The following is an 18,356-nucleotide window of genomic DNA, read 5'->3' on the forward strand; positions in this document are numbered from 1 at the left end:
CTGCACTGCAGTCACAAACCAAGATGTGCCCGCCCGATAAAGGTAAGTCTGCCGTTTACATGCACTCGTTGGATGCTGCGTTTTGCGAGGCATGGGGCCTGCTAGTTGGGGACGTGCTTTCCTTTTTCTCCTGTTTATGTCAGAGTTTCTTCGCTTTTGTATTTGTGGCATGTGTGCGCGGTGGCGGTGCCCGGTTCTCTGAGTGTACAAACGAGCACGACATCGCAGCTTCGAGACATTATTCTTGCGTGTAGAGCTGGCGTCATTCAGAGCAACGGGTCTCTATCGTTTCGCCAAAAAACACTTTTTGTGGACAGATGTTTCATGGACTCTCGTTCGTCGACACTACCGTTCCATCGACAGTCGTTACGCGGATTTAGCGTTGTAGGGACATTTCGTCGCAGGTGTATCCTACACGTACTATCCGCTTCGTGGCAACAGTGTGAGGCAGCTCCTTACAGAAAAAAGGTAGTTTGTGCTGTCGATGAAGCATTCTGGCGATGAATCAACGCGTATCTATAAAACGATCTGTCGGTGAAACGTTCGATTGCAGAGCAACATGCTCGCGCTTGTTACCGGCTTCGCTCGCACGTATGGTTATGCAATGCGAATTTCAGTGGGGATGATGGAACTAAGGTGGCGCTTCAAGACAAGGCAGTTAGAGTTCTTTTATAGGTTCCCTACGGGAGTCAGAGTTGCGCGTTCATCTTCTTAGCGCCGTCTTTTTTGCACGGCATTTTGATCCAGCTCCTCACGCGACTTTTGGACCTCTTGGCGAATATGTGCTGCCACCTCGACACGAGGCTAAGTGTCGAGAAAACAACGCGCGCGCATGGCCTCTCCCACCCATTCTACACCCAAAACGTCAGCTACATCCTGTTCAACCATTGAGGCGCTGTGACCTAGATACTGAGTCCCCAAACTCGCCTTTGTCCCCATCGTGCGTAATCTTCCGCCCCCGAGGTCAACACAACAAAACCATATTCCCTCCCTGCTCGGCCACTTCGAAGAGGGAGAGGGTACTGGAACCATTGACACTCGAACCGACGAGGCGCGCGGCGCGCTCAAAAGCAGGGGTGCGTACGGCGGGGCGCGTGCAACGTTACGTGGTCGGATCTCGTCAAATAGCGGCGCGGTGGCACGTAGAAAATAGACGCGCAACTCTGGCTCCCGCAGGGAGCCTATACAGGAACTGGTACTCTAGTGCAGCATTGAGATTATAGGCTCCAGCCAGAGTTGCGCGTCTGGTTTCCACGTGCCGCCGCGCCGCTATTTGCCGATATCCGATCACGTGAGGAGCAGACTCCAAATGCCGTGCAAGAAAGCCACCGGTACGGCGGCTTCGCCGACGGTGCAAGCGCCTCGGTGTGCATACCCCCGCTTTCGCCTCCTCCTGTCCTGTGTTGTCCCCCTGCCACCCCCCTAAAACAGCCGCCACAGGGCAGGTTAAAGGGGCGGTGCAATGATTTTCGGACTTCGGTCAAAGATTTCTGGAAGTTGCCCCCTGACACTTCTGAAGTAGAGAACAGAAAACCGATTTCGCCTGCGTGTCCTAGTTTTTGCGTAAAAAAAAGATAAAGATTGGTATTTCGGGCACCCCTCAACTCACTCCCAGTCTTCAGGGTCACACCTGGTCGCACTCCCAGTGACGTCATTCGGAGTGCCGTGTAGCTTCCCGTGTGCTATCTCGGAGGACGCTTCCCCTCCCTTTCTCTGCGTCCATTAGCGGGCGCTATGCTGCAGCTTAGAGCCGAGCGAGGTCACGTAATCTTTCCGCGGTAGTTCCTTCGGCTGCCACTTGGGGCTGCAGGTGGGGGAAAAAGCTCGACTTTTGCTTTGCGATTATGCAGCGGAATCGCGACATTTTTAATGAAAGAAGTGTTTTCTCTATCCTCTGGGACACGATAAACAACGTAAAAATGACGAGATGCAAATTCTTTTAATCATAAAATCGTTGCACCGCCCCTTTAAAGACTGGCCGGCGGCGCCCAAGGGATACTAAGAGCACTCCCCCCCACCCCCTTCCTGACTCGAAAACAAGTTGGAACGCCACTGACCGTACATATTCCCCACGAACTACACCCTCTGCAATACAGATACAACTACACATTGTATCTGTATTCCTGAATACTTTTTCACCAGTTTCGCGGAAGTGTCTCGGGGATATAGCATTGCATAAAAGACAATGTATCTCAGTATCTGTATTTTTGGCCTTAAAGCAGATGTATCTCAGTATTCCCGAATACTTTTTGGAGTGTGTCTGCCCAGCCCTGGTTTATGGCACATTAATTTATTCTATCATTCTTATTATTTTCCAGGTACTTCGGGCAAATCAACCCATCTGAAGTGCGATACAAAAGTGCAACCAGTGGCATTGCACCGAAGTTGCGAACTCTTCAAGTGCTTTGACATCTGTGAGTGTACCGTCCTTCAATTATACTATGTGTCACTAATTGTGTGTAATCCAGGTGAATGCAACGGCCATGCGAAGAGAGAAAAGGCGAGCACTAGGAAGGCATATGGGAGGGGAGGGCAGGGCTGGGGGAGGGGGGGAAAGCACTACGAATGTTAGATAGGAGAGGAGGTTACTCTCCTCACCCGCCTTTCTAGCGCTTGCCCTTTCCCCTCTTCGGGCATTGCCTTAGCCTGTGCGGCGCGCAAGTAGTGACTCGGAATATATTCACCATTGTACAGATTATGATGCACTGGCAGGTAATAGCTAAGTGGGTAAAATTAATCTGCTCAGTGCTTGAAGACGCAGCTCGCGACTTGCTTGAACACGGCCCACAGGAAACCAGCTGCAACCTCCCGTTCTCATAACGAGCATTACAAATCGCATGCATTATAATATGTCGCTAATAGACCGATCTCACCAGCTAGTTTGAGTACGCCACCGCTGCCGATATGCATCGTGGGAGCTGTAGTCTTTCTACACGCGCGACAACCATGCTGGAGGTTTGCGCGAGCAGACCACGAGGCAGCATGACCTGTCGCGTGAACTGGAGTCTGCCTCTTACGAACTGCAGTTATGGCGGCGTCACGCATGCGTGGAAAACTTGGTGGGATCGGTCTATTCATTTACGCTGAAAACGTAGCTATGCTCTTATAACATATCCACATAGTTAATGTAGTTTCGTTTTTATTTTTCAGGTGTTTAGTCTCTATTTTTCCTTCCCGTCTTTTTTTTAGTATTTAGCACCTGCACGACAATTCCGCTGGTAGGCTGCAACCACGAGCTCTTTGCCCAAGGATGCACTTCAACTGCATGAACTATCGCTTGTCCGAAGCAACCACCAAAGATAAATTCATGAGCTCTGGATTCTAGCCCTCAGAAAATATCTCCAGTAAAATACAAGTATTCGCTCAGACTGGTGCTATCAGAAATTCTCAGAAAAGCAAAAGGCATTCTTTCGAGACATGTTGAGCTTGAATATATCCTGAGTGAAATAAGCAACGGCAACAACAGTGTACTTGTTCTCTTGTCCTCTTACAAAATGCCAGTATGTTGGCGGCAGTACCACTTTAATTCTTGTGATTGCATCAGGAAAGGGATAAGGGGAGCACTACAAATGAATCACGGCTAAAAATGTCACTGTCAAGATTGCAAGTTACAAAATGTGGAGAGCGCTAGGTCCCTTTAACAAATTTCTTGACCCCCATGCCTTACAGAAGCCCTCGATCTTTTGGGGGTGGGCTATCTGGCCTCTACACTCAAATGTGTTTGAGAGCACAGTTTTAGGTGGTCCAAAATTTTGTTAAAGGAAGCTTGCATTAGGACACCTCTGATGTTGACATTCGTTTATCTGGTTAGGCGCCACAGTACAAGGTTGCTTATGGCATTTTTCGGCTAATTGTGCATTTTATTAGTAAAAAATAAACACAGTTGCAATAAGAAACAGGCTGGCATTGTTGAAAACCGCCAACACCAGTTGTTTAAGTGTATTGAAAACACATGCTTTTTATCTGTGTTTTCGGTTTGCCAGCCTTGCGCCTGTATCTAAACTGGTAAACTTTCCACCCCACTATTCTTCAATGGTGTGCAAAATATTTATGAAGTTGGCTGAGTTCCTGGTTTTTGGTAATGCTCATTAAGTAAGGTGTGGGGCCTTGACAGTGTCCTATATGTATCTAATCATGGTATACAACTGGGTTTTGCTTTTCAGGAATGCTCCATGGCTCTTTTTGGTGGTCAACACCCAAGGCACAAGACTAAAAGATAAGACATGCAAAAAGAAGAAGAAAGGAAACAAGCGACGTTTCTGGCGCATGCATTCAATGTGTATTTTTGTAGTATATGTTTCACCCAGTGTTTATGAGCAATAAATATGTAGGAACAGATACCAATTTTCGTAGCTTATTTTATAAAATATTGCATGATCCTAACAATATTATATTCGCAGGAGTGACACAAAAGCTCTCAATTGTATTTCAGGTTGACAGTTAGGACGTCAAAATGATGCCAGGCCACATAATGAAATGACGATAGAATGTGGGATTGCCAGCTTAATTGTTTTCGGGTTGACAAATGGGACATGAAAATGACACAACACACCGTCGTTTGACGGTTAAAAGCTTGGAAAAGAGCTGCAAAGACATTTCCTGTCAATTTGATGGAAAATGTTCTAGTGTTAGTTTTGTTGACTTCGCACGTGTACACCTAAGAGTGGGGTTTATCGGTTCCCAGTAAGTGAGAACGGTGTGGAAAACGCTATATAAGTACACCTAAGAATGGGGTGTAACTGCATTCCCAGTAAGTGAGAAACGGAATATCTGTGCACCTAAGAATGGGGTGTATCAGTATTCCCAGTAAGTGAGAAATGGAATATATGTACACCTAAGAATGGGGTGTATGAGTATTCCCAGTAAGTGATAAACGGAATATATGTGCACTTAAAAGAGGGGTGTATCAGTATTCCCAGTAAATGAGAAACGGAATATACGTACACCTAAAATGGGGTGTATCGGTATTCCCAGTAAGTGAGAAACGGAATACACGTACACCTAAGATTGGGGTGTATCAGTATTCCCAGCAAGTGAGAAGCGGAATATATGTACACCTAAAAATGGGGTGCATCAGTATTCCCAGTAAGTGAGAAACGGAATATATGTACACCCCGGGGTGGGGTGTGTCTTATGCACCCGCTGAGGTGCACATGTGCACCTCCAAATGAGGTGCATGTATGCACCCCTTTTTGGGGTGTCGCATATATACCCATGGGGGTGTCGTATATGGGACAAGTCACATACACCCCACTGGGTGTAAGTACTACACCCTTTTTTTTTTAGAGTGTAAGGCTTTCTGCTCTACGGAACCCGCCTCCTTATTCCTGACTCCCTAAGGAAGGAAATTCTGAAACGACTCCACCAGGGACATCAGGGAATTGGACGGTGCAGGCAGCGCGCGAAAGAAGCTGTCTGGTGACCAGGCCTGTCGTCAGAGCTGAGAAGGGTTGTCAATAACTGTGCTGCATGTACGAAGGTACGTCAACAAAACGCCGAGCCTCTCATGCCAACGGTGACGCCATCTCTGCCATGGCAAATGGTTGGGCTGGACTTGTTTCATCTAGGAGGCAAGGCGTATTTGCTCTGCGTTGACTACAGGTCTCGCTTTCCCGAGATCGCCTATCTATCGCCAACGAAAGCTGAGGCTGTCATCAAACGTCTAAAGAGCATATTCACCCGCCATAGGGTACCTGCAACGGTAGTGTTGCGTTTGGCCGAGCAGGACTCCAGGCCACGGCGAGATGACGACACCGGGAGCAGGGCAGACGGACGTTTTAATCCAGGCAAGCTTGCCGAAAGACGAAAATCGAAGAACAATACCGGCGGCGGCGCGACCGACTTTTATCGGCTGCTGCGAAGAACAAATAAAAAGAAAAAGTGCGATGCCGAAGATGTCGCTTTTGGCGCGGCGACTATCAACAATCGCGCGTTCCTGTTGCGCTCATCCATGACAGCGCAACAACTTGCCCCCACGAAAGAACACGGGGGGGGGGGGGGGGTGCGAGTCTTTGGCTGGTATCCCGGTAGAGTCCGTGGATCGTGTTTCCGGCCGGCGCACGATGCAGGAAAAGGTATGTTGTGACGCGGAGACAGAGTCCAGGGGTCGACGAAGACACCACACTGGAGAGGCGTCTTGTTCCTGCAGAGTCGGTCCGTGCTTTGAAGGTGTTGCGTTTATCCGGCCGCCACACGATGCAGGTCCAGGTATGTCGGGACGCTGAGCGAAGGGTCGACGATGGCACCGCACTGGAGAGGCGTCTTTACCCTGTGGGAGTGGGTCCGTCCTTTCGAAGGTGTGGAGCCTGACGTCAAGATGCCTGGGCAACGGAAGGGAAGGCGGACCCAGAAACTCCACAAACAGCGGCCAAGCGAAGGCAGGCCCGCCCTCTGGCACGCAGAGTGCTTTACATCGAGCGATGCTACCTACAATAACCTATGGCCACCAGAAAGAGAACCCCCATCGGCACTGGCAAAAATGTATTAAAAAAAAAACAATTTACCCTCTCCCCCATGCCATTCCTCGTATAGGCAGAGAAAGCCCTGCTCAAGGTGTCTGCATTAGTGTGCAGGGATCCTTTTTGTGCTTAACAGTGAACACGTACGGTTGCAGACTTAGACTCCAACGGAGCAATCTGCCATTTTTGTTCGACATCTGTTGAAGCCACGTTAGCGGTCGGTGGTCTGTGATGAAAACAAATGGCGATCCCGACAAGTAACATGAAAGGTTTTCTACCGCCCACACAACGCAAGCGCACTTTTTTTCAATTGTGCTGTGCGCCTGCTCTCGAGCGCTTAATTTCCTGCTCACGTTCAGGATCGGGTGCTCTCCCCCGTCTGCGCTTTCTTGGCTCAGGACTACCCCCAGCCCCTTTTCGCTGGCGTCACACTGCACGAGGAAAGGTTTCGAGTGGTCCGGGCTTGCCAAAACGGGCTTACTCATCAAGGTGTTTTTAAGGGCGTCAAAAGATGCCTGTTTCTCTTTGTCCCACTTTACGCGAGTAGGCGCGTTCTTTTTCAACGCATCAGTAAGCGGACTAGCCAGCTCGGAAAACCCCTTGATGTAGTGTTGGTAATACCCAATTAAGCCCAAAAACGTACGAATCTGCGTTTTTGTTTCTGGACGCGGAAACTCCTTGATCGCCACCACCTTTGCTTCCAATGGGCTGCGGTGGCCTTGGCCTACGGTGTGTCCGAGGTAATCTACCTGTGAGCGACCAAACTTGCACTTCTGTGCTTTCAGAGTTAGTCCCGCCTGGCGAAGTCTCGAAAAGACTTCTCTTAGATGGTCCAAGTTTTCGGACCAGGTGTCAGAAAAGATTGCAATGTCGTCTAAATATGGTAGAGAAAAACTTTCTAACCCTGCAAGGACTTCGTTCATCAACCTAGAGAATGCGAAAGGAGCATTTTTAAGGCAGAAGCTAAGGACCAAAGGCCGAAACGTGCCAAAAGGGTTCACGAAATCGGCAAGATTACTTGCACGCTCGGTGAGCGGTATTTGCCAATATTCACGAACAAGATCTAGAGTGAATATGACCTTTGCCTGGCACACTTTTTCGAGGCAGTCTTCAACGTGCGGAATGGGAAAAACCGTCGTGGCGATCACTCCGTTTAACTTACGGTAGTCAACGCAAGGCCGTGGTTCCTTGCCGTTAGCTTCCACGATTATCATCGGAGATACAAAGTCACCATCGCCAGGCTCAATTAGCTTAAGAGCGAGCATCTCTTTAACAGGTTCCTTCATCAGTTTTTCCTGTCGAGGCGAGTACCGGTAAGCTTTGCACCTTTTGGTGTCACTCGAAGTCAGCTCTATATCATGAGTCATTAAACTAGTTCGGTCCGGGACTTTCGAAAACAATTCCTGATACTCTGTTATTAAGGTGAGCAAATCTTTACTCTGACTTTCGCTCAAGGTGGCTGGCTGAACCGCGGTTGCCAGGACCTCCTCTGGAGTGAAGGTTAAATCTCGTGGGATCTCTGGAAGGGTAACTGCAACTTCCTCAGGTTCGCTAATAATTGGGATCGCCGTCATGGATGCCTTGCGTTTTTCATTAGGTCGACCCGTCCGCTGACAGACGTCACAGCTCCGAACGAAATGTTCGACATCTTTAAACTAAACCTGTCCAGCAGTACTCGCTTAGGAGCCTTACCTTGGTCTTGCTGATACCTAGGTAGCCCGACCAACCCACCCGGTGACACAATTACAAAAGGTTTTCTCGGTACTTCAGAAAAACGACCATTTGGTCGACGTTCCTCCCTTTCTTTCCACGAAACTCGCGGTACAGTATTCCGTTCTTTTTAAAGAACCTTGAGCTGCTTGAATTAGGGTTTTGAATGCTCTCCCAACATTTTATTAATGTGGAGTCACTCTTTCGCTCTGCAATCAAGGTTGCCCTATCTATTGCAGCGAGCGCCTTAAAATCAGTGCTCGTAGAAGGGATGAACGTCAATTCATCGTCCACTTTTTCCTCGTCACGGTCTGGCCCATCTAAATCGCGACGCTCGTCATTTTCGACGGGATCGTGCGAGTCATCTGCTGCACTGGCTTGTGAAACTACAGCCTGCTCCACATTTGTTTCGCAGCTGTTCTTTGTCATCGATCCCGTGACAACCATGACCGGGTTCATGTCAAGCGTTATCCCTGACTTAAGCAGTTCTTTTGTGGTTCAGTTGGACAAAAGGTACGGGGACCTCGGCAAGACGTTGTCCGATACTGCGGCCTCGGTTTTCACCTCTCCAAAGGTGCCTTTCAGGATTACTTTGGCAACAGGTAGGCTGACAGTACCTCCTTCCAGGGCCTGCCTTAGGCACACGAAATCGCCTGTGAAGTCGTTCTCGTTCACGAAAGAAGAGTGCACGACGTTGTACGTCGCACCGGTGCCCCGTAAGAATGCGAAAGGAGCATTTTTAAGGCAGAAGCTAAGGACCAAAGGCCGAAACGTGCCAAAAGGGTTCACGAAATCGGCAAGATTACTTGCACGCTCGATGAGCGGTATTTGCCAATATTCACGAACAAGATCTAGAGTGAATATGACCTTTGCCTTGCACACTTTTTCGTGGCAGTCTTCAACGTGCGGAATGGGAAAAACCGTCGTGGCGATCACTCCGTTTAACTTACGGTAGTCAACGCAAGGCCGTGGTTCCTTGCCGTTAGCTTGCAAGTCTTACCGTTTGCGTCCATGTCGGGAAGTTATGGACCTAACAAGTCTTCGTAATTCTCGAGAACGAGCTGCACTGGGGCGACCTTTGGGACCCGACATCCAGCAGCCACGGGCCCTGGCTTTTGGCACCGGAAGCATACTATTGGTTTCCGTGCTTCGAACGACTTCTTCAGGCGTGTTTCGGGTGACTTGTCTTTAGGAACTGGCTTGTTCGCGTTATTGTCCGACGTGCGGAATACTTTAGTTCCCCCAGACGAAGCCCCCGGAGGCCGGTCAGTCCTCCCTAGGTAGCAACTTGATCCCCTTTCTTCACAGTACTCATCTGCATATTCTGCTGCCTTGCGTACTGTCCCTACGTCCGGTCGATCCTGAACCCATTCTCTGAGCTTTTCAGGCAATGTACGATAGAACTGCTCTAAGCAAAATTGCTCAAACATCTTCGCTTTGTCCTCATACGCCTGAGCTCCTTTGAGCCAGTTTTCCAGAAAACTGGCTAGCTTATATGCGAGCTCTGAGTAGCTCTCTTGTGGGCCTTTCGTGGCTTCTCGAAATTTCAAACGGAAAGCTTCGGGTGACAGCTTATATTTTCTCAACAAAGCACCCTTCACTACCGTGTAATTTTCGGCCTCTTCTGGCAGTAACCTTGCCAGTACACCAGCTGCTTTGGCCGGCAACACGCTTAGAAGCCTCTGAGGCCAAGACGACTCTTCGAAACCCATCCTGACATATGTGCGCTCGAAGTTGGTTAAGAAGAATCCCAATTCGCTTCCAACAGAAAAGGGCTGAAGGAAACTTCTCATGGCATAGTTAACTGCTTTCGCGACTCCAACAACGGTCATTTCCGAAGTCAGCTTTAGCTGCTGGAGATGCAGTTGTTTCAATTGTTCGTCTCTTTCTTTCTCTAGGCGTCGTTTCTTTGCCTCATCGACAGCTTCGGCAATTTCGTCATCCCCGGCTCCGCAGCCCAAAATTATTTTGACGCATTGCCTTGCTTACATCCAAACCGAGCTCTTCAGCTACGGCTAACAACTCTACTTTAAGCAGGCTATTCAAATCCATTTCTGCCAAGTACAATGTCAAAGTCCCGTTTCTGTCGCCTTTCCTATTTTCGCTTCACCACGAAAATTACAACACTCGGCGTACCAGAAAAAGCAAGAGCCAAAGCCTCACCGACCGCTGCCGTAGCGCTCCCGTAGATCCGCCATCCCACCGCTGCCACCAGCTGTTGCGTTTGGCCAAGGACTCCAGGCCACGGCAAGAAGACGACACCGGGAGCAGGGCAGACGGACTTTTTAATCCAGGCAAGCTTGCCGACAGACGAAAACCGAAGAACAATACCGGCGGCGGCGCGACCGACTTTTATCGGCTGCTGCCAATTACAACTAAAAAGAAAAAGTGCGATGCCGAAGATATCACTTTTGGCGCGATGACTATCAACAATGGCGCGTTCCTGCTGCGCTTATGCGTGACAACGCAACAGTAGTAAGTGACAGTGGGCCACAGTTCTCCTGCGATGCTTTGCCCAGAGTTTGCCCGGAACTACGGTTTCCAGCACACTACCAGCAGCCCTCGTCATCCTCAGGCGAATGGAGAGGCCGAGCACACCGTGCAGACCATGAAGAATCTGCTTGAGACAGCAGAGGACCCGTACTTAGCTCCACCTGCGTACTGGGATACCCCGGGTCCGACAGGGAGGTCTTCAGCCGAACTCCTCACGGGGCGACGTCTGCGGACGCGGATCCCGGTGTACCCAGCCCTTCTGACTCCCTGCCAAGTCAACGACAACGTCGCGACTAGACGCGACCGTCAAGTCAAAGAGCGCCAACGGGCACACTTCGACCGCCGACATGCAGCTCGACGGCTACCCAAACTTAGTCCCGGATCAACTGTGTGGTTGAAGGACCTCAAGTGCCCAGGGGAGGTCCTCCGTCAAGCGGACACGCCAAGGTCTTACTGGGTCAGAACCACAAGAGGGGACGTCCGTCGCAACCGAAGAGCCCTCAACCGAATTCCGGCTCATTCTGGTCAACGCGACGAGCTCGTATTGTGGCCAGCCAACACAACCACTCCTGATGGACCTGCTTTACCCGGGGAAGACGTCATGGAGCACTCACCAACATTGCAGCAGGCTTCGCAGTCTCACACATACACACATACATATGTAGGTATGTATGTGTGTATGTATATGTATATATGATTATATATGTATTTGTAACAAACTTGAGAATGGAAGATATCAATCTCAAGTGAAAAACAAAAACTACTGCAAAAAACATTTCTTACAGACTAACTTTTAACCCAAACAAGAACGGAATCCAAGAAAAAGACAACCAAAAGTCATCTTTAAACCCTGAACTGCTAATATGCACACTGTCGATGGCCTCGGAAGACCCAAAAGTGGTGCATAGGGGGGTTTGGACCAGTTCCATTCTCCGGGCTTCCTTAGCTTCTTAGAAAAAACAAACAAAAAACGCCATCTCCATGAGAAGACTTCATCTTTGGTTAGGAGAGCCGTGGACTAGTTCCTGGTTCGGAGCTTCTCCTTAGCTTTCCATCCTGAACCAACTCCACAATCAATGGCAATTGGAAGGCCCACAACATGATCAGGGGGAGTGAGCCAGTTTCCTTCCCTGGGATTCCACTAACCACCCGCGACAAACAGCCATCCACAGAGAAGACCCCAAACAACAGGTTACCAGGACCTAAGACCAGTTCCAGGTTCTGGGCTTCTCAGCAAGAGTAACGAGAGTATCTACAATAAAACTGGAACGAAAAGTCATCCACTCTCAGAGCAACAGTGTTCAGGAACGGACAACCAAGACAGACAGTGAAAAAGAAAAGAGGTTGATCTCTTATTGCGCCCCTCAAGACCGACCACCAACAACAAACGTCGTACGAAAAGAAAAGTAATACTGATGAAAACGACTAAATATTTAGTGTCTGTTTCAAGACAAAACCTCATTCCTTCCAATCTCAAAAAAAAAAAAAAGATTAATAGCAACACATGATAAGAATACAGGATGCAAACATGAAGTTTTATAAGTGTGATCCTTCTCCTTCGGGGGAAAATGTAAATATGTAAGTAGGTAAATACTAGGGTATGTACAGCTATAATAATAATCTCTTGCTGTAAAATATAATCATTAAAAAAAATCAAAAACAATGAAAAATTACAATGCTCTCTGCTCCCTCCTCCCCCCCCCCCCCCTCAAAAATAATTAAGGCGACAGACAAATAAGAAATAAAATGAAAACATACATGAGAACGCCAAGATACGTAGAAATACATAACTAATTTTAAAATAAAATCATTAAAAGAGAATAAAATTTTAACATTGTTTCCAATTCATTTTCTTATATATTCCAGTACGAAAATTTTAAAGAAGACAACTTCCTCGTCGTCAAGAACACAGAAGACAAGAGGCAGGACCAAGCGGAACAACAACTAATAACTTAATACCAAAGGAAAAAAACGAAACACAAATACTCATAATTGCTCGCAAGATTCTCCAAGTTCGTTCCAATGCCAATGTTCAGCTGTCTCCCTGTTTTTCTTCTTAATTGGCTTTAAGGACTAAAGAAACGTTTGGTCAATTACGGCCCTCATTTTTTATATTATATTGGATCAAACCTGTCATACCGTCAGGTGGTGCAGGTCGAGAGGAACAGTTTATTTCCTTTTTTTTATCTCTCACTTAGAAATTGAGAAATTGAGTCTCAGTCATCGACGCGAGACTGCAGAGTTCCCGTGGCAGTAACAAGGGCTGGAAGAAAAGTGTTTGCCCCCCAGCGGTTTGGTGAATAGCTACAAACTTCTCGAAACTCTTATTTATCCCCAGAGGGAGATGTGGCGTGAGCATCTTTTGAACTTCCCGCTTTCAATAAGCGAGGCACGCACGCGTGTGCCATGGTACCCGTGACTTGTGCAGGGGCACGAGGGAATAAACTTTATTTTGGTTTGCCGTGACACGGAGTCAGTCACATTTCTTTCGGGTGCCACCGAGCACCGATACAGAAACCACGACGTTTCATCCAATGACGCTGTAGCGAATGGCAGCTTCGTTTCCCCTGATCGACAGCGAGGGGTAACTGCGCCAGTTTAAAAGCCTAGCTCGCCACCGCCGAAAAACAGCCTGTTCGCTAAAATGGCATTCGCAAGAACGTTCTCCGCTCAAATATTTTCTAATCGCGAAGGCGTCATTCGCTCATATAATATGGCCAAGAAAAACACCCGCATCTTTATTGAAGAGAGGATGTAGATGTATTTATTTAATGAAATGTATACTCGTCTATGGGTTGGTGAAGGATTTCCTGCGCAAAGTCCACAAGCCTCTACAAAACTGTCTTCCTCCCCCCGCGGCCGAGACAGGCAAATACATTTGTAATACAGGACTTTCCTGAATCCTGGCGGCATGACCCTCCAAAAACACTTTAAGTAATTTTTATTTGACGGATACCAGACACAATGTTTTTCGAAATGTATTAGCCCCGAGAACGAATACAACCTTTGCTGGTAGTTGCAGCGTGCTGATTGGTTGCTGTGTTGTCTCCGTGACGTCACAGTGAGAAAAGCGACATTGTTCCCGTGATATTAGGATCGCATGGATTAAACGGTACGCACGATATTCAAAGACCAAGCAGAAAGAATATTCGAAGTTACCATATCTGCCATTACCGGACCGGACCGTTCGCAAGGTGACTCGGGAAAATATTTATCTCCGTGACGTCTTGTAGAAGGACCACCAAAAGGAGTCGCACAAACGTTTTAACGGTAATTGAAATTTTAATTAATAAATTAATTATACTTAGTAACAAGACAAAACGCAGTGTCTTTCTATCGCATTACTGATCTCCAGTACGTGCTTGTTGCTCCATTATGCTTTGGCTGGGCGTGTACTGTTGAAACTCGCGCTGGGGGCGAAGCAACTGAAATACCCCTTATCTTGCGCGATATAATCGGCAAAAAAACTCTAGAGAGATGAATCGTGCATGATCTCACGATGCCCCCATAAACAGCACACACCCAATTTGAGCACGAGTCATAGTTCACCCAATAGCCCTGCGCCCTGTCACCTAAGCGGGACATAGTCTCGCAAGAGTGAGCTTTTGCAGCGGAGCGTATGGCAGCTGTGTGCTCTGATGCTAAACAAGCTTACACAATGAGTAGGCCTTTTCACTATTGTAAAACACTTATATATTTTCAGTGTTAGTATATTTAGAGGTATTAGGAAGGTGAAGATATTGCTTAAAGCTACCCCCGCCCAGGACGGCGCACTACGCTTTTCAACATATCGTAATGTTGTCTTTTCACAGATTCCATGGAGAAGAAGTGCCACCTGGCACAACACGAAAAAACAGCTGGAAATCAAGCGAACGCAAAACACAACGTGCCCTCAACGTCTAGGCAGTAATTTTTGAGAGAAAGCCTCACGGATGGAAAGAAGAGCGCATTCTACGCAGACTTGTGCGAAGCCTTAGTCGCCGCAAATATTGCGTGGGCGAAAGTAGAAAACTCATTTTTAAAAAAATTCGGACAAATATACTCCAGTCACACCGTACCGTCTGAGTCGACTCTGCATAAGAACTACCTGCGGCCCATGTACGAGGAAACATTGAAGAAAATCAGAGATGAACTTGGGGACTCGTGCATTTGGGTCTCCGTAGACGAAACGACAGATGCGACTGGACGCTTTGTCGCGCACGTCGTAGTTGGGAAGCTCGTAGCAGACTAGAGAACTACGCCTTTTCTCATGTGCTCCAAGACGCTAGAAAGAACAAATGGGGAGACCGTGGCGTACTTTGTTAAAACGTCCTTGAAGATGCTATACCCTACTGGAGTGGAAGACAGCAGGGTGTTGCTACTTTACACGGATGCGGCGGTTTAGATGCACAAAGCTGCCTTCCTCCCTAAGGCATTATACCAGCGGATGTTGCACGTCACCTGCCTCGCCCACGGCATTCACCGCGTTTGCGAAGAGCTAAGAAAACACTTCAAGCATGTAAACGATCGCGTTTCTGCTGTGAAGGCTCTGTTGCTTAAGTTACCGTCTCGTGTTTGTGCATTTAAGGAACAGCTACCAGGGGTGCCTCTTCCACCAGAACCCGTATTGACGCAATGGGGAACGTGGCTTAAAGCAGTAGAGTATTATAGTGCTAACTTTGCTGGTGTGAAGATGGTCATTAACGGGTTTCCAGCAGACGATAGTGTCTCAGTCAGAAAGGCTCAAGATGCCTTGCGCGAGGAAACTCTCGAAAGTGACCTGGCGTATTTGTGCTCCAATTTCACGTTTCTGGCGGACACAATCAAGAGCCTCGAAAGTGTTGGCGAAACTCTGGCTCGGAACATCGGGCTCATTTCGCCGTCCCCGCAGGCGCCGCTGCTGTACAAGTTCGTTCAAAGCTTCAGTCCGTCTTGAGCAAGAATAGTGGGTTTTCTGTACTCAAAGAAGTCTCAAAGGTTCACACCGGGGAACACTCCAGGGTACCAGGGGGTCTGGAAGCATTGAATGTTCCTAAGTACAAGTACGCCCCGCTTACATCAGTTGACGTGGAACGCTCTTTTTCAGCGTACAAACTGGTTCTAAGCGACAAGAGGCAGAAGTTTGAACCAGAGAATCTTGTGATGGTGCTTGTTTGCTATTGTTTTCATATTTTTTCCCATTGTTTCTAGTTGGACTATGTACAGCATGGGACGGTTTAGTACCGGAGCGGGCTTGAGTCAACTTTTTTTTTCTCGAATGTTGGACAAGTTAAATTGTAATGCCTATACTTTATTCTGTATTTGTTTGAATGGCAGAGACCCTAAATGCCTTCAAGAACACCCTGTTAATAAAAACTGATTGTGCCTATAAATGCCTATTACGAAGTTTTTAGTGCCCTTTATACGCGCCTAAAAGTGGATTTTTTACTGCCTAAACATCCGGCCTCTACTGATGACGTCACCGGCATCCGCATCGTCATTATCACTGATGACGTCATTAGTGACGTCACTGATGACGTCATCGGTATCCGCATTGTCATCGTCACTGATGACGTCATCAGTGACTTCACTGATGACGTCATCGGCATCGTCACGTGACCCCCAGGTCATGTGACTCCCCCGACGTCATGTGACACCGCAAGGTCACGTGACTCCCACAAGGTCACGTGACCCCCCCGCCACCCGAGGTCACTTGACCCACCCTCCCAGTACCCTTCCCTCCTCCTCCTCAAGAGCTGCGCTCTAATTCGGCGTTACAAGGAGTTGTAAACGGCTTTCATTTTTTTTTAACTTCTTCGCAGAAATTGGCCTTTTTGCACCGAATGTGATTTTACATTCCATCCTAAACAGCTGGTCATATTTGTTTTCACCTATACACATTCATATCCAAAGTTGTATCACACATTTCCCTTCTATAGATCTTTCCTCTTCCTAACCTCGTACTGCAATAGTCTAAGCCTGGCACAATATTGCCTTAGATGTTGATGCGCCATAAACCCCAAATAAATAAATCAATGCTACCACATCCAGAAGGAGACCCTAGATCTCCCCTAGGTCTCACTTTTTACCATAGGGGAACTGGTGTTTGCCCTTAACATGACCAAGTGCAACACCGTGCCCTGTCCAGACAACATAACGATTAGTGCTGTTCGGAATCTCCTGGAAGAATGCCTGCAAGTTATCCTCAACTATTGCAAGCAAGAATGCTCCCCAACTGCTGCGAGCTGTCCACCGTCAGAGCTATTTCCAAGCAGGGCAAGTTCCCCACTGTAGTAACGGAATGATTTACCTCCGCTAGGAGGGCGTCGCGTGTTTTGGTCTTCTTCTTCTTTGTCTCACAAATAAAAGCCCCGTGCCAGTTGGAACGCGGGTGCGACCGAAGCCGGGTGTCTGTTGTCTGGATCTCGGTCGACGACCACCGAGGCGAAGTTATAACAACTGGCGACGACGATGCGATGAACAGACAGCATGCCGAAGTTCCACGAGTTCCGCCCGGACGAGGAAACGTTCGACGACTACCTGGAACGCTTCCAGATTTTTGTGCAAGTGAATGCTGTGAAACCAGAGGATGCGGCGGCAACGTTTTTGAACTTCCTCGGGACAAATGAATATCGCACTCTTAAAGAATTGCTGGTGCCCGCGCTTCCGATTTCCAAGAGCTTGTCAGAATTGACATGTGTACTCAAGAACCACTTCACGCCGGCCAAGTCTACCATAGCGGAGCGGACGAAATTCCACCGGAGGTACCAGAAGGACGGCGAAAGCCTGGCAGACTTTGTGATTGCCCTCAAGAAGCTGGCCATGACTTGTGACTTTGGTGAATTCCTCGACACTGCTCTTCGAGACCGGTTCGTTGCTGGTTGCCTCGATGCCGAGATTCAGTGACCGCTTCTCGAGATGGATGGCAGTTCCAAATTCGGGGACGTCTACAAGGTGGCACTGGCAAGGGAACTGGCTGCAGAGCAGAGTAAAGAGCTGCAGAGACAGAGCGGTCCGGATACCACCGACGTGCATCGGTTGTGGCACAGACAAAACCAGGAACAGCAGCGACAGCCAGGGACTCTCTGCTCTCGATGTGGTTCTTCTGCGCATGAACCTTGTAAGTGTCCATTCCTTAAAGCGAAGTGCTTCAAGTGCGGAAAAGAAGGACACATCAAAAGAATGTGCACAGGAGAACAGACCAGGGGTAAGCCAAAGAGCTGGCCTAAGGTGGGTCCCGGAGACGTGTGTGTTGTGCGTTGTAACGTAGTCGCGGGGGTGCCACCGGTTACGACTACGTTGGAAATAGCAGGTCACGAGGTAGAGTTGGAGGTTGATATGGGCTCTGCAGTTACCCTTATGCCAGAAGAGGCGTATCGAAAGATTCTACCTCGAGGAGTGCTAAAACGGTGTGAGCTCAGCTTGCGTGCGTACACCGGGGAAAAAGTTAACGTTGTCGGTGTATCCGACGTCGAGGTAGCTAGCGGTCATGGGAAACATGTGCTGCCTTTAGTGGTGGTAAGAAACGGCAATGTGCGGCTACCAACGCTGCTTGGTAGAAACTGGCTGCAGCAAGTAAAGGTGGACTGGAGGTCAGTTTTCGCAGTTACAGCAGAAGAGAAATCTCTTGAAACATTGAAAGTGTTGTTTCTGTCGGTGTTTAAGAAAGAATCCGGAGCAATAACAGGATTCACGGCAAGCCTTGTTTTCAAGGATAATGCTCAGCCAGTGTTCTGC

The 18,356-nt window shown here is 48.3% G+C and overlaps 1 pseudogene; it reads left to right on the forward strand.

Moving 5' to 3' along the window:
• The first annotated feature begins 14,319 nt into the window (after nt 1-14,319).
• Nucleotides 14,320-15,045, forward strand: LOC115316896 (annotated as a pseudogene).
• The last annotated feature ends 3,311 nt before the right edge of the window (nt 15,046-18,356 follow it).

This window comes from Ixodes scapularis, unplaced genomic scaffold (assembly GCF_016920785.2).
Source record: "Ixodes scapularis isolate PalLabHiFi unplaced genomic scaffold, ASM1692078v2 PGA_scaffold2__306_contigs__length_199485367, whole genome shotgun sequence".
NCBI classification, from domain to species: Eukaryota; Metazoa; Arthropoda; class Arachnida; order Ixodida; family Ixodidae; genus Ixodes; species Ixodes scapularis.